Source organism: Maylandia zebra, unplaced genomic scaffold (genome assembly GCF_041146795.1).
Source record: "Maylandia zebra isolate NMK-2024a unplaced genomic scaffold, Mzebra_GT3a scaffold11, whole genome shotgun sequence".
Lineage (NCBI taxonomy): Eukaryota > Metazoa > Chordata > Actinopteri > Cichliformes > Cichlidae > Maylandia > Maylandia zebra.
This window is the reverse complement of record NW_027490041.1, coordinates 7,592,267-7,609,901: the sequence shown is the minus strand read 5'-3', so window position 1 is coordinate 7,609,901 and position 17,635 is coordinate 7,592,267. Positions and strand designations below refer to the sequence as shown.

Here is a 17,635-nt window from a genome sequence, read left to right as displayed (position 1 = left end):
GGATTATCTCAATATGGCAGATGTGCCCACTACCACACATTTGGACTGATTTGTGACCACTGTTTGGGAGGGATGGTTATATTGTGTATCTGGAATGAATTTTAGATCTCTACGTCCATCCCATGGGGAATGGGAGCAAAAACAAAGGTGTTGCGTTTATATTTTTGTTCAGTGTATATACATATATACACAGACCTCACACAGAGACAGCAGCTACACTGTGTGTGGATGTGATCCACAGTCACAGCTGTGGGTTTCAGTCAGTGTGTCTCTAACTTCATGGTCACATTTCAAAGCTTATTGGAGCCAGAAGATGTTCAAGTAAAAGATTTATTGCTGTACTCGTCTACCAGGATAACAGGAGGTTCATAAAGCTGTGTAATACTTCAGCTTTACATCATGGAGTAGTAGTTTATTAAACCCCCCAAAATATGACTATCCAGAGTTGGGACCAGGAAGCAGAGTTGCAGTCTTACACGCCTCTCTGCAGCTTCTCTCCTCCTGCTACCCCCCCAAAAACCCATCTCCATAGAGACTGTGTCAGCTTCCAAACAGACAAAAAAACTAAAAACCAGCAACAAACAACTTAAACATAAACAATCACAAAGAAAGAACAATACATTATCCACATCTGAACCAAAGAGTAAAGCAGTGAAATGTGGATTATTAAACATTAGGTCTCTCTCCTCCAAGTCTCTGTTAGTACATGTTAGTAAAAACATTTCTGCATTTTACCCATATTTTATTTTTAACTCAAAATCAAAGATTCCAGATTCTCCTACATGTTGGTTTTGAATCAGATAGGACGACAGATTTCAGGTGGCCCTGTGTCTTTCTCTATTACATTTGCCACTGTGTAACTCAAAGTTATTTAAGGACTAGTTTATTTCAATGGATGAGTTTACTGACTGACGCGCAGAAGAAATAGTTCTTTATGGAGCCTAGATGGTGTGAATGATGAGACCAAAGACTGCAATATCTTGTACCAAAAATATATTGAATAAATGGAGGAAAGGGGAAATGGAACAAAATAATTAACACAACACACAACATAAATGCCCACAATTAAATAATAAATCAATGCTGTGATCTTTCTGTGCAAAAGTCCTTTTTGGTCCTCTTCTTTTTAAAGTTCACTTTTAAGGTATTCCTCCTTAGAGTCCAGCTTCATACAAATGGGGAAATATGTCCGTAATCCAAAGACGGCTAAGTGGGGGAAAGAGGGGAAACAAAGAATGGTCCTACCGGCTCGCCACTTCAATATGAAGAAGATTAATTCAAAGGGAGGGAACAAAACCTGACCTGTAGGTCAGAAAAACGTCCATTAGCACATCAAGTTCGATTCAGTTTACCGGTAAACAAATATATTTTTCTGCAAGCCTATGTAACAATGCAAATCATCATCAACCAATGTACAACAGTTAAATTATTAATTATCTTGGCTACGTAGCTTAATCTATACATTCCAGTAGCGTTCGCTACAAACAATACAAAAACAACAATAAAGGAAAACAGCTGTCTAACAGACAGCATAGCCGAATTCAAGGCAACACATAACAATAATCATTCAATCGCACTTTGTTTCAAAGTAAGCCCATTAAAATGCTCAAGTAAATAAAAGTGTTCAAAAACAGCGGTTTTTGAGCCGGAGTTCTGCTCGCGGTGGGAACGCCGCCGCAAAAAGCCACTTTTTAATCGCGAAAACGATCGGCTGGTTACTGACAACCAAAAGGTTGTTTTTGGTAGATATTAAAGATCATGGGTGGGCGGGGCAAATGGAGCAGTTTTCTACAGTCGAGTAAAATTCCAGGAAAGAGCTGGGTGTGGCTTTCCTTTAAATCACATGATCAACAGCTTTAAGATGGAGGCAACTCGCTCAGTGTTTCCTGTTTCATTCTTAGACTGTGGCGATGGTAAGTAGCAGCTTTTCACTTGTTACCTGGCATCTTTTCAGCCACCAATGATAGTCATTGTATGTTATCAACATTTCACTAACTATGTTTTCTCTCATGTTTAAAATAGGCCGACCAAGAGCAAAATAGGTATGTCTGCAGACTCTGCTGTAGCCAAAGTTATCAGATCTCCTGTGTCTTTAAATCCCTAACTGCTCGATCATTATCATTTTAGAAGACAACAATTTCTCAAAGGAGGTTCAAAACTAATGCCTACAAGATTACCAAGAGGATGGTTCGGGGCTCTTACATGACTCCGGGAAGTCAACACTTGGTGGATGAGGTGTGTTACCTTTGACACTTTTAAGACAGTCCTGTTTATCACTACTAACAATAAGCAAATATGTTTTCACTCAACAGATCCTTCACAGCATGTTGTTTCTGGGCAAAATCAACAACATCCCCTTTTCTCCAGAAGAAATCTTCCCTAATCCTTTTGTTTTGGGTTCTTTAATGAGAAGATATCCCAGGCCTTTTAAGTTGTATTCGACTCAGCTTCCCAGGCGAAGTCCCTTCTCCTGTGTGCTCGACATGGTAAGATAACTCTTCTCACATTTTCAGTCAATCTGACAAACTTCCAGTTTTTAGGAAAGTATAATGCAAAGTGCTTTTTTACTGAGAAATCCAAAGAAAATCCATACTGTACCTTATACTTCAACATATGCTTCTAGCTATACTTCTCCACCAAACACAGAGACTGCAGGAGAGCTGGAGACTTGCTTCAGAATTTGTTAGTTCTAAATAATGTCTAACAGACTCATTATTGGAGATGCTTACAGTCTTCAAGGCGTATATGATGCTGTCACTGTGTAGCTGCTGGATCTGTTAAGCTCAAAGACTCTAAATTCAGCGTGTTTTGACAGCCCGGCATAGCAAAATAGAAAAAAAAAGGTCAATTAGCAAATTTAATTATAAATTAGTGAGAACAAAGATGGATTTTTGCTTATTGATTTAAAATTAAATAGATTTTTGTGACTTGTTTCACCCCCTATCTTAAAATGTCTAAACCAAAAGCATCCAATGGTCCTGCATAGTTAAATAAGTCAAGCAGCGAAACAAACATGTTGATCAACTTTCTATGAAAAACAACTATATAATCAGGTGCAACACTTTGACCAGATCTGTAACTGTTTTCAGATCGTCCTGCAAAATAACTCAGAGAATGAAGAGCAAATAAAGCAGAGTCTGCAAGATCTCCTCACAGACTTGGACTTAGAAGAGAATAATAAAAAAACAGCTTTCGTCTCGTCCACCATCTGCATTTCTCAAAAATCCCAAACCAACAAATCAGAAAGGTACTGCGGAGTCTCCATGTCCACCAAAGGTCCTAACGCTGGGAAAATTATGATTGCTGCCTCCTGTCTTAGCAAATGGCATAAATATGTATCTGGTGCGGTGATGACCTATTATCCAAACACAGTCCAGAAAGATTACTTTGATGGAACAATTGAAGTACCTGGAAATATCAGGTGTGAGGCTTTTTGTCTCCGTGATGGTGCCAGAATGAAGCCTTGCAGATCATGTAAGAATTTGTTTGGCTTGAACACAGAAGACCTCAGAGAGTGGCCATATGGTAACTGTGCTGAAGCTGAGAGCCTGAGCAATTTGCTTGAAAATGAGAGAGAAGTTGAAACGCATGTGGATGAATACTCAGCTGAAAAGGACAACAGGCAGAGAGCTGAGGATGAGGTTGGTAGGGTTCTTAGAACCGTGTTGCAAAGGATTCGGTTTAACTGGACAGGTGAATTTTACAACCCAGAACAAGAGTGAGATTTCATGAAATCATTTGCATTCATCATTCTGATAAATCAAAGATTCTCTGCTCTGACAGCATCTGTGTGGATTTTCTGTAATCACAGAGACGTGTATAAGCATGTTTACTTTCCATCTCCATGTAATTGTCACATTTAATAATTAAAACTGGCTTCTATGGGTTTTTGTTTGTTTGCTTACATATCTAGTGTTTAATGCAATGTGAAGCATTATCAGACAGCATTTATTGGGAAGAATCCCATGTTTATACTGGTCTGTACCCAGGGTACACAGAAAATAAAAACATGTTTTCTTATTATGATCCCAACTATAATTTACTTAAGCAAAAGCACTACATGTGTAGTTATAATATTTATAGCAGTTACTGTTGATGTTTAAATTTATCATCTTAAATGTTTATATGCTGATTATATTGCTTTATATAAGAAAGGCCTAACTCTGAGTACACTCTGTGCCAAAAAGTGCTGACAGGAAACTGCATGCTTTTGCAGAAACGTGCTTTTGCAGCTAGAAAGTGAAGCTGATATATATCAGTTTTAATTAGTTTTTACCAACTGCTTGCTAGGGCAATCCCACGAGTTTGGTGTTTTTGTATTGAACATGATTCCAAGTGCTTTCTATAACACATAGCAGAGGTGCCACAACAAAGACTGAGAAGAGGACAGGAAGAGACAGTGAAAGAGATGCACTCCTTCGCCATTCATGTTAAAGCGTTGCATAGCTTTAATTTTAGAGAGTGTTGCATAACTTTAGTCATTTTTCTACCACAGGTGAAGCCAAGAATTGTGAAGCTCTCTTTTGGCCAAATACCAGAATCTGTAAGAAGAAGAAAAAACAAACAATCAAATAGGTCATTATTAAGAGGACAACAATCTCTTGATGATTATCCACAGTGTCTTTGATAACTGTGAGATACAAACTGTCAAGGATATACACATCCCAGCAAACAATAGCTGTGTTTGACTAAAGCGATTAATAACAAGGACAGAGCTACAATCACTACAGTCAAACATAAAGGGCTTAATCCTGAATCCAAGTCTGAGCTGTGATGCCGTTGGTGCTGAAAGCTGCTCAGATCCTGAAGCTGCACGTTTTGTCTCTCTCTAACCAAACCAGCAGCAAAAGAAGACACATTTCGCTTGACATAAACATTGTCATGAATTCCCTCTTACTTTTGCTGGTTTGCTTCCACCACCATTAAAACACACACAGAAAAAGAACACAGCACAGCTCTCTGCCTCTCTCAGTGTACTTTAAGAACACCGTTTCCCATCTCAAATCTCTGTTTTTGGCATTATTCGCTTGCTTGTTATGAAGCAGTCTACCGTTGTTTACAGCCGTTTTTTTTTTTTAATGACTTCCGACAAGACAGCCTCATTTCTGCTGTTCAATACCAAATTTTATTTATTTTTTTCAAATTAAGTGAAACTGCAAAATGCTCTGCTGTGTCTCTATTAAAACCTCTTATTAAAACCTCTGAATCACTTCAGCAGCATCAGCCAATGTACATTTGTTGAGTCGTGGTTCTCGTCTGCTTTTGTTCTACTGCAGAATAATATTTTTAAGGTTATCTACTGTAAAAAGCTAGGCCAGGAAAATCTGCTTCATGGTTTTGTGTTTTATCCTCAGTTACTTTGTCACAAAAGCATCTGCTGTGATGCTCACACCTCTGATGAAGTTTCACAAGTGTCAGTACTGATAAATGATCAGAATTATAATGTTTCTGACTCTCTGAGTAAGAATTAAATGGAATCTAATTGGGACCTTGTGAATTGGAATTGAACAGGTTCTAGAAATCAGTGATGATACTCAGCTCCAATACCCACCTATGATATTAGGCTTACGAACGCTGACTGGGTTTCATTTACCAGCTTTTTATGTTCTTCCTGCAGTTTCCTCCCCACATCACTCATCTTAACCTTTTTCCAGTCCTCCTCAGTCTAAACAGAACACACAACAATACAAAGAGAAGCTCAGGTGATTGATCTCTAACACTAGGCATCCCCAGTCTTATTCTTAGCAGTCTAACTTCTCACCATATCTTTGAAGGCCTCTCCATTGTAGTAGCGCTTGGATGCTGGATACTCTATCGTTTTGTCACATAGTTCCAGGAAACTGGAAGCCACCAGATGCAGCTCCTCTCCGTCATAGCCGTACAGCTTTTTGTCCTCACACGTCATCAGCACAAGCTCGTCACATGGACATGAGGTGCCCTTTACCACACCAATAACCTGCATTTTTACAATCTCGGGAAGGTAGAATTTTCCCCAGGCGTTAACTTCATCATCATCCCGTTGTATTTGGTGTTCTCAAGCTCTTCTATCTCTATCCACAGGTCAGCACCACTTGGCTTCTTCAGGTGAACGCACATGCTTTTGTTTTTGGAAACAAAATCTTTCACCCATTTCAGGTACTTTTCACCTGGAAAGAAGCAGACAAGGAAATATGGATGAATGTAGAAGTGTTGGAAAAGACAAATAGCAAGGTTATCCTACAGCAGTTTGTGAAAATGTTGTATCTTGAAATAAGCAGGCAAAATGAGGATCTCACTTATCTCATATGTTCTGACTACCGACTTTCTTCAGTTAAAGGACAAAAAAAGGGCACACTGGAGGCTGACAGAGTGTGCAATGGTGGGAATCATTTTGCAGAACTCACTAAAGTTTGTTTCTCCTGGAACAAGCTTTTTACACTTCGGCAAATGAAAATACTGTGTTAAACTAAAAAAGAGCACCAGACCAAGGTCTACAGTACTAACAGAAAAGCATGCCGTTACCTGTTGCCTGTCGACACAGCTGCTGATCTTCCGTACCAAAAAAATGAGGATCCCTGAAAGGAATAGAAAGGTTATGTTAAAATGAATGACTGTCACGGTGATCATGGGAAGCTCCAAAATATCACAACAATAGCTACGAAATCACAAAATGCAGTGTGATGTCTGTAAGCACCAAACATGACATCTCTGCAAATTCATCTTGAAATATGTAGGTACCTCACACGTACAGCTGCAGCCATCTCAGCCATTTTTCACTGTGGCTGCCAAGTGGCTGCCACTTCACAAGCGCATGGCACAACATAGAAGAGCCACCTCCACAGGACAAGACTCAGCAGTCCATCTGCATCTTAAGGATAAAGGACACTCTTTCGAGGATGCCAATGTTCACATTTTGGACAGAGAGGACAGATGGTTTGAAAGAGGAGTGAAAGAAGCCATCTATGTCCACTGTGAGTGACCATCTTTGAACAGAGGCGGGGTTTACGACACCAACTCTCTGCCATCTATAATCCAGTTTTGAGATCCCTTCCCAGACGCCTTAACGCCCACTCACATCCTGGGCCATCTGACCTCAGGAATTCGCATGATAAGGTGGGGCCAGGTTTCACAATGAACTCACCCGAAACTGGCTGATTGGGACCCACACCCAGTTTCACACCTTGGCTCAGGTGATTAGAGGATCATCAGGGGGTCCTTTTGTCCCTCTGTGGGGGGTCACTCCCACTAGGCTTATATCTGGGACTCTCCACCATTTGACCTTAGAACTGAAGAAGCTTCTCGGATGAAGGTGAAACGTCTTCAAGTAACTTAAAGAAGTCCAGACGCTTTTCTTTGCAAGCTCCTTTGACTACGATGACCTGGATGACTGAGAACCTTCACAGACATAAGGTGAATGTGACAAACAAAGCGCCTTCTTGTTCTCTGTGATAATGTAAAGTTATTAATGAAAAAACAAACGAGTAAAAAACGGACTGGAAACATGTCTTCAATCAAAACTCGACAAAAACAAAGAAACAGCCTCACTTCTCTGCGACGCTCCCTAAAAATGACGTTACGTGTTACGTACCAGAGATTTCTATACAGCCCTTTATCAAGCCGAGAGAAAGTGACGCAAAACCCTCCAACTAATAACGACTAGCAGAGAGGCTCAGATGAGTGTAGTTACCTGGTTTGCAGACGCACACAGACGTTTCCTGTCCTCTCGGACGCAGCTGTGATAGAACATGTGGTGCATTACCGCCACCAACTGGCTTGGAGTGAGGACCGGAAATCGCTCATGCCAAATCAAAAAAAAAAAAAAACATAAAGAAAGATTAAGTGAAGAGATAAATGAATACATTAAATCAAGAAGAAAAAAACCCACCACCGGACATATACATCCTCATATCCTTCTGTACAAATGAGTTTGTTTTAGAAACTGAAAAAAGCCACAAAACCTTCACATCTAGAAATCCTTTGCAGTAAAACTTGTTTTTTGGCAGGTTCCACAGGTTTTGAATCAGTTTTCTTCTTCATTCCTGATAATTTTGACAATGAAAAAGAACATGTTCTATAGGGCTTTGGAGTTGACGTCACGCCGCAATGCATTGTGGGAGCGCGGCACCATTTTCGAGGTCTACGAATCAAAACAAACACACTGTGTTGGAACGACGATTACAAGATGCTTAAAAGCAGCTCAAAAGAGAATGGACTGTATAGAGACCGATTGCGTCCAGAGGCAAAGCGGCGGTATTTGCAGAAAATAGCGTGCAGTGGAAATGTGGACCCGTATGAAATACGGCCGTGGAGTAGAAACCCTGAAGACGTAGCCTGATATATTTTCGTACCTTATCTGTGGAGTCAGCGCGTACAAGTCGTCATTCAAACAAAGGTAAGTCAGCTCGAGTACTGCGTGTGAAATGCGTTTGATTTCCCTGCAAACATTCACATTAGTGCAGCATAAATTCATTCATGAGGGGAAATTACAGTGAGAACATGTGGAGGCTGTTAGAGGGAGAAGATAGTGAGTTCAGTGCAGGGCTGTGCAGAGAGGTTTAAAGGGGCGGGTGCTCAAAGTTAAAAAGGGGCACATTGAACCAGGCTGAATAACAACAACACACATTCATCAAGAATCTAATATGGGAAGGGCAGGGCTGTGTTGGTCTGAGACTGTAGACATTAAAAAGTCCACAGGAGAGATGGTAGCTGATTAAACAAGTGTCATGAGATAATAACAAAATGCAAAGATTGGTGACAGCGCTTGGAACCATAAGGCAACAAAAAACTATGTATGTAAAAAAAAAAAAAAAATATATATATATATATATATATATATATATATATATATATATATATATATATATACACACACACACACACACACACACACACACAGTGGGGCAAAAAAGTATTTAGTCAGCCACCGATTGTGCAAGTTCCCCCACTTAAAATGATGACAGAGGTCAGTAATTTGCACCAGAGGTACACGTCAACTGTGAGAGACAGAATGTGAAAGAAAATCCATGAATTCACATGGTAGGATTTGTAAAGAATTTATCCGTAAATCAGGGTGGAAAATAAGTATTTGGTCACCTCAAACATGGAAGATCTCTGGCTCTCACAGACCTGTAACGTCTTCTGTAAGACGCTTTTCTGTCCCCCACTCGTTACCTGTATGAATGGCACCTGTTTGAACTCATCATCTGTATAAAAGACACCTGTCCACAGCCTCAAACAGTCAGACTCCAAACTCCGCCATGGCCAAGACCAAAGAGCTTTCGAAGGACACCAGGAAAAGTATTGTAGACCTGCACCAGACTGGGAAGAGTGAATCTACAATAGGCAAGCAGCTTGGTGTGAAAAAATCAACTGTGGGAGCAATCATCAGAAAATGGAAGACATACAAGACCACTGATAATCTCCCACGATCTGGGGCTCCACGCAAGATCTCATCCCGTGGGGTCAAAATGATCATGAGAACGGTGAGCAAAGATCCCAGAACCACACGGGGGGACCTGGTGAATGACCTGCAGAGAGCTGGGACCAAAGTAACAAAGGTCACCATCAGTAACACACTACAACGGCAGGGAATCAAATCCCGCAGTGCCAGACGTGTTCCGCTGCTGAAGCCAGTGCATGTCCAGGCCCGTCTGAAGTTTGCCAGAGAGCACATGGATGATACAGCAGAGGATTGGGAGAATGTCATGTGGTCAGATGAAACCAAAGTAGAACTTTTTGGTATAAACTCAACTCGTCGTGTTTGGAGGACGAAGAATACTGAGTTGCATCCCAAGAACACCATACCTACTGTGAAGCATGGGGGTGGAAACATCATGCTATGGGGCTGTTTTTCTGCCAAGGGGACAGGACGACTGATCCGTGTTAAGGACAGAATGAATGGGGCCATGTATCGTGAGATCTTGAGCCGAAACCTCCTTCCATCAGTGAGAACTTTGAAGATGAAACGAGGCTGGGTCTTCCAACATGACAATGATCCAAGACACACCGCCCGGGCAACAAAGGAGTGGCTCCGTAAGAAGCATTTGAAAGTCCTGGAGTGGCCTAGCCAGTCTCCAGACCTCAACCCCATAGAAAATCTGTGGCGGGAGTTGAAAGTCCGTGTTGCTCGGCGACAGCCCCAAAACATCACTGCTCTCGAGAAGATCTGCATGGAGGAATGGGCCAAAATACCAGCTACTGTGTGTGCAAACCTGGTAAAGACCTATAGTAAACGTTTGACCTCTGTTATTGCCAACAAAGGTTATGTTACAAAGTATTGAGTTGTATTTTTGTTATTGACCAAATACTTATTTTCCACCCTGATTTACGAATAAATTCTTTACAAATCCTACCATGTGGATTCATGGATTTTTTTTTTCACATTCTGTCTCTCACAGTTGAAGTGTACCTCTGGTGCAAATTACTGACCTCTGTGCAAGTTCCCCCACCTAAAATGATGACAATCGGTGGCTGACTAAATACTTTTTTGCCCCACTGTATATATCAGCAATCAATCAGAAAATCATTGGTTCATATTACAATTAAATATGAACAGGCTCCTTAGATGTAAGCAGTTCAGATCTGATGTCATTTACATTCTTCACACAGCACATTCGTCCAGGCTGACAGGTAAACATAGAACTAATCTCAGGTAACATGACTCATAGTAGAGATCCAGTAAGAAAGATTGCAGGCTCTAATATTATTACCACACAATCCAAGGACACACCAACAGCTCAGATTTGTAGAACTATTTAAACAAATGTCTTCTGAATATTCAATTCAGGTTCACAGTGGGGGGGGGGGGTTTCGTGGAATTTTTTAAATAAAGTCTGCAACACAGAAAGAGCTGTGATCAAGCTATTTATTACTGCGCCAACACACATCAAACATCACAGTTCAGTCATTTCAGCGCTGCCACAGAGGTCGTGCTCCTCCTCCTTTATGCATTCCAAGGAAGAGGGAGGAAGTTACAAACTGATCCTACCACACTTCACGTGTCTCGCTATGAAACCTAACGCATCAATGGTTGTGCTGTTTTGTGCCCTTGGCCTTATCAGCACCTGTAAAGGGAGTTGTTTTCTCAAACTGCTGAAGTAAGTTCATCTAGTTTTAGCAACTTTCACTGAACAGTAACAGTGTCACAACTAAGCATATGCATAAGCACTTAAACACTTTAAATGAGAATAACAGAACATTTCTATTACAGAGGCTGGAACCTGTCCCAGTAGTAGGTAGAGCACACCTGGACAGGTCACCAGTCTGTCAGAGGACTAACACAGAGACAGACATCAGAGTAACAAATCTATTTAAAATTAATGTAAGTTTGCTGCAGCTGTATGTATGAACATGTGTTTCTGTGCTCACAGTCCACCTCTCAGGAACCTGCAGTTCACTTTTAGTCTACTTTAAACAGACCTCACAAAAGGCTGATGTGGCTGGATCAGTAGTCTGATTTGAGTACGATACCTTTGGCCAGGGATTCATCTGGTGCATCGCTTCACTGCAGTCTTACGTATTTTCCCCACACCTGAATAAAAAAATACTGATATATACAAATAACAGCTTCAGCTGATGCAGCCTGACTCAATCCTAGATGTTCAGCACACAGAGACACAGAGGTGCCGTTTAAAGTTTAGTGTTAACCTGAGTCACTGATCATTTGCAGTATTACAGAGTCTGGCAGTCTTTGCATGATGTCCACGTCACTGTAAGTTTCTAGCTGACTTCACTGCAATTTCAATTTCAATTTCTGCTGTTCACAAACGCTGTCCATCTAATCTGACTGAGCTGGAGCTGTTTTGCAAAGAAGAATGGGCAAAGATTTCAGTCTGTAGATGTGCAAAGCTGGCAGAGACAGACCCTAAAAGACTGGCAGCTGGAACTGCAGCAAAAGGTGGTTCTACAAAGTATTGACTCAGGGGGGTGAATAATTACGCACACCCCACTTTGCAGTTATTTATTTGTAAAAACTGTTTGGAATCATGTATGATTTTCGTTCCACTTCTCACGTGTGCACCACTTTGTGTTGGTCTTTCACCTGGAAGTCCAATAACATTGATTCATGTTTGTGGCTGTAATGTGACAAAATGTGGGAAAGTTCAAGGGGGCCGAATACTTTTGAAAGCCACTGTATATGTAGACACAGGACTACAAGTAGAAGATCAGACATGAAAGTGGAGATAACACAGAAGACCTGCAGCAAAGGTCAGAGGTCAGACTGGGCCCTGGATTCAACAATGAGCCAATGATCATCAAGCAGTGACTAAAGCAGAGCCCTGACGTTCTGACATTCATCACACAGTCAGAACAAATGTCTGCTGATGACTTCATCTCATGAAACGACTGATAGATGTCAGTTCATTGATCAGCTGAGCTGCTGATCTTCATGGTCACAGAAACATTCAGCTTGTTTCAATCAGTAAATAACTCCCACTACTCCCAGTTTGAACTGTTCCCACTCAAAATGCTGTGAGAACTTCACAAACATCACGTGTTGTTTTCCACATGTAAGATCAGCAAACACACAGAAACTTCCTGTTGCCACACACGGCCTCTAAAATCTCTTCCACGCTTTCTGTCTGAAGTCCACTCTCTGTGTCGGATCCACAGGAAACAACAAGATCTTATTAACATGGTTTTCAATGTGTCTCCTTCCAAAAAGTCCAACCAATGAACAAATGTGTGTATTTGTGGAGGCCGAACAAAAGCATGACACATTTCTCTGTTTCTATAAACTGGAGTCAAACACAAACATGAAGAGTTTCACTGACAGACTCCAAAATGCCCCCACAGTGGATCAAAGGGAAATCCTACAGTGTGGCCAGAGACTCTTAATGGCTCCAACATCAACACATCCACAATGTTGGATCCAGTTCTGCCTCACAGAGTTACTAAGACACACCCTCTGCAGCATCACAACAGCTCCACCTGCTTCACCTGCCTCCTCAGCATCTGTACACCTGAAGAGAAAAGAAAGGCTCCAACAGCTCAAATCTACAAAGGATTCATGAAGTTTCATCCAACAATAACATGTTTGCCTTCCACAGTGTGCTGTTAGACACCACTGTACCTCTGCCATTTCAAAAAGAGCAGCTTGGGAACATTTTGGCTCCAAACACTTTGTGTTTAAGTTCTTTGTTTTCTTTGTGAAGCCGACAACATCTGGAGCTTTGTGACTCATAGAAACATCATTTTGTTCTTTAGATGACAGCAGATTGGGACTGAATAATCAATCACTATCAAACCAATAAAGACAAACATGCTGATTTTACAGGAACTTTGTTGGAGAAGCTGCAAAGACATGAAACTGGTGGAGATCCCAAACCAGTTGATAGTGCTGGTTATTCCAAATAAAGCTGTTTCCCTTTGAGATGAAATGACTTTCTGTCCTGATATATAATAAAGATGTTGTTGTTTTTGAGCCCCTGTATTAAAAGTAGTTTAAAGTCAGCTTGAGTTTGATGTCTTTATGTCAAAGCTGCTCATGATGTTGAGCTGCTGATGGAATAAAAACAATATAAAAGCATGTAGTCCAGACTTAAATGTAGCCTGTTGTTAGCTGAGGTCCACACACAGTGTTTGACAGTGTAAAGTGTGTGAAAGGGCTGCTGGTGGAGCTCACTAGGATGAGCAGGTGACCACGAGGTGGAGAGCAGCTGGCCTGGCTTTGACCCGGGCCACGCCCCCTTTCTCTCTGCTTTGCTGTCACTTATCTTCACTGCTCTGTCCAATAAAGCTGAAAAAGGCCCCGAATCAAAGAAATCTGCTGCAGCCTCTGAAATGTCTTCTGTTTCCTTCCCGACGGCTTTTTCACCGTCAGCCCATCAGACAGTCCAGCAGCATTTATGATGATGTCATGATGTTGAAGAGGCTGCTACGGTGGCCTCCCATGACCCCCAGCCTCATCACAGCTGAGATGCAGACATTTGAAAACATTCAGCAGACAACTGAATAACAGTCCAACACAACAGTCTGTGTGCAGACACACACTGACCTTTCATATAGTCAAACACAGCTGGTTGAGTCATTTCTCTGTGAGTCTAAAGTGAATCTAGTATTTGAAAGTCCACTTCCTGTATTTGTTGTTGAAGACTTCTTCAGCTTCTTCTCAAGGACATCAGCTGCTTGTTTGGCAGCAGAGGCAGTTAAGAAGCTTCCTGAAAAACACTGAACAGTGAGTTCACTGTGGCATATGACAGATTCAGCTTTCTGTGTGCAAATGTGTCTGTGTCGACCTTTCAAATGCTGTTGAATCCAAAACATCAGCGGCTCCTCGGCTGCTCACTTCATGCACTTCTGTCTGTGTGACAGTCCAATGACATCACAGCTGTTTCCAGCCCCAGTGTCTCAGGACTGGACACCTTTAAACATGTCGAGGATCAAACAGCGTCCAGCTAAACACACATGAAACTATCAGAGCTGACAATCATTCCAATAACATCTAATGGTTCATGTATGTAGACACAGGACTACAAGGAAATGGCTCTCAGCATCTGGCTGTGGGAACACATGAGTCCCTGTTTGTGTTCAGATTGTGTGCATGTTTTAGACGTGTGTCACATGTAGAAACACAACAATCCCACAATGACACACAGATGTGTTTGACACAGCTGTGCAGCTGTAAGTTGTTTCTAATGATTCATTGAAGCTCTTCTAACATTCTGGAGACGATCAGTACATGAATCTGTTCAACACGACAACAATTTGACTTCAGTGTGAACGTTTGCATTAAATAACCTTCTTCATCCAGCTGACAGCATCTTCATCCTATGATGTGAACAGTTCCTCCTGTTGATGACAAACCTCTGACAGGATCTGCTTGAGGAGCTTTTTCATGTGCAGCTCTCTGAGCTCAGGGCTGAGCTGCTGTTTCATCTTTAAGAGCTGCTGCCTCCTCGCCGGACTTGTTGTCCTCTTCTTCTCCTAATGACACCATTTCTGCTTCATATTAAATTCAATAAAGATGCTGACATGTATCTGTAGCAGCAACATCATTGAATCTAGAACAACTGGAGCCAAACCAGTGGCTCTGCTGGGATCACTGGTGAGCCAACACTTCCTTGTTGATGCAGATTTCAGGGCTTCCTTTTGCTCCTCCGTTATAACTGTTCTCTCTTCTCAACACATGATGACACAAAGGAATCAGCAGTGACAAAGATGATGCTGAAGAGAAGCACACACTTCACACATATAACAGAGCAGTGCAGTTACACACACCTCTGCTCGACATCAGGCCTCAAACAAAGACACAAAACACTAACTTGACTCTAAACAGAAGAAACGAGCAGCTGTTTCTGTTCTGTGCTTATTTATATTTGACACACATGCTTCTCTTTGTGCAAACACACATCGCACTATAAGGGTAACCTCGCACACAATGATTGGACAGCACAGTGATGATGCTGGGAGATCCTATACGCAGCAACACAGAAACACTGAGAACTTTAAACAATGATGGAAAGTGTTATAAATGACTTGTTGGCCTCTGATCTGTCACAAACAGCTGAAACGTGTCTCTCATGAGTCACATGAAGGTTTTTGACAGAAAGGACAAAAAGTAGCTGCAGTCAGTTTGTGTCATTTTTATATTTATTTATCTGGGAGAAAAATCTGAGGGACATTAAAATGTGTTTTCAACAGAGACAAGAACATGAATATAACAGAAGAGGTAAATGAACATGTTTCAAGTAAACAGCTGGACTGATCAGGTCCAAACACAGAGTGATAAACTTGTCAAACAGCTGTCATATCTTTATATAGAAGCTCTTTATAAATGCTGCTCACTGCAGTCTGTTTACTAATAATGTCAAAGTGTTAGAAACACAGAAACATCAGAATGGTCTTTGTTCACAGAAACCTGTCTGGGATCCTTTGTTGTTCTTTTGATGCAGAGTTACATTATAAATATAAAGAGTTATTTCAGAGTCTCATCAGTTTTCCTGCATGTCTTTATTTAACACATCAGCAGGGCTGAAGCTCTCATGTTAAACACACACTGATCTATGGACACGTTCATGTGTTTCTAACAGAACCAGGCTGTTATCAGCCTGCACTAACATTATGTCACACACACTGAATGTAACAGTGACAGTTTACATCATCACACAATCAGCTGTGATTGTTTCACTGTCATCAAACGAGTCAACAGGAAGTAGAATCAATAGAAACCAATCATTTCCTGACAGCATGTCTGATGGAAATAAGTGCAGATTATGTATGAAGTCTAACTGCACACAGTAACTGTGTTACAATAAGGACTTAACAGCGCCCTCTGCTGGAGTGTTTCAGTACTGCGTTAACTAGAATACACCACCTCCTCCTCACACCACCTGCTACAGCTCTACTCTTCTATGACTACAGTCATCCACAGCACTGATGTGAGGTCACATGGTTCATATGTAAGGAGCACAGCTGACCTCAGGTCAGTTTAATGACTGTGAGCAGCAGCTGTGTTATTGTCACTGTGACAGGGAGACACTCTCAGACACAGCGCTCATGTCAGCTTGTTCTCATGCAGGAGGATCAGGAGCTCCATGTTTGTCTTTCTGTTTGAATCATGATGTGTTTGTGCCATCAGAGTCTGTCATGAGTACTCAGGGTTTCACAGCAGCTCTTCTGGATGCTGACGAGGACTCCAACCTCATGTTTCACCTCTCTGAGCTTCTGATGTCTGTGAACACTCGTGTTTCTTCTCTGGGCTCATCTGGACAAAAACACCTTTCTGTGTTTGGCTGCAGCCTCATTCTGACTGACAGGAAGTGTGTTATCCATGAGCTGCACTTCTGTGAGGAAGTTTCCTGCTGTGTTTCCTGTCTGTGGACAAACACGAGTGTTCCAGCTGAGGACTTGGTTCCTTCCACCTGTCCATACAGGACATCACGCTGTCTGCAGCTCTGTAAATGCAGCTCCAGGTCCTTCCACGTGCTGCTCTGTATTTGTGCAGTTTGTAGTGTGTCCTGGGAAACGTAGCACACATGGTGTTCTTCTGCTGTTTCCTCCTTTCACTGAGTGTGAAACACTGACGCTGTGCTGTTGTTCACAGAGGGGAGCTGATTCTAGCTGCAGCTGGACTCTGTCATCTAACTGAATGTGTTGGTGCTGATCACGGGGCTCTGAGGGGGGAGCAGCAGGAGGACTCTGGATGCTGACGTCAGTGTATCTGTGGAAGCTCCCACAGCGTGTCTGTCATTCAATATTGTGCTGTATATTGTATCTATGCAAAGATGAACAGACTGTGTGTTCACTGGTCTCTGTGCTGCAGCTCTGATGTCATCATCACTCCCTCCTCCACCCTCAGCAGTCCCAGCATGCTGCTGTGGTGCACCCCACCCTCACTCTACACCTGAGCCACAGACCACACCCTCCACCTCAATATACACCACAGTTTTCTCTGCTGTGGAAATGAGATCAGGAGGAAATCATCATTATTATTATTTAATAAACGCTCACATTAATGTGGGCTTATTTGTTTCATATTAGAAACATTAGTTGAGTGTTTTTAGTATAAAATGGTCAAAGTCCCTCTTTTTGCTCCTCCCCTCACCTGTGGATGGGCGGTGCTGTTACCGTGGTGACAGCTTGGATGTGTTTCAGTCCTGCCTGGTTATCACTGCAGGAATCTTTCACATTTATTACAGGTAATAACTCTGATTTT

General features: G+C 41.8%; 1 long non-coding RNA gene across 1 annotated transcript; it reads left to right on the top strand.

Annotated features, from left to right (window-relative positions):
• The first annotated feature begins 1,683 nt into the window (after positions 1 to 1,683).
• On the top strand, positions 1,684 to 2,421 carry LOC112433507 (uncharacterized). Its single transcript, XR_013096392.1, has 3 exons — positions 1,684 to 2,042; positions 2,128 to 2,235; positions 2,313 to 2,421. It is a non-coding gene; the product is annotated as an uncharacterized LOC112433507 (long non-coding RNA).
• The last annotated feature ends 15,214 nt before the right edge of the window (positions 2,422 to 17,635 follow it).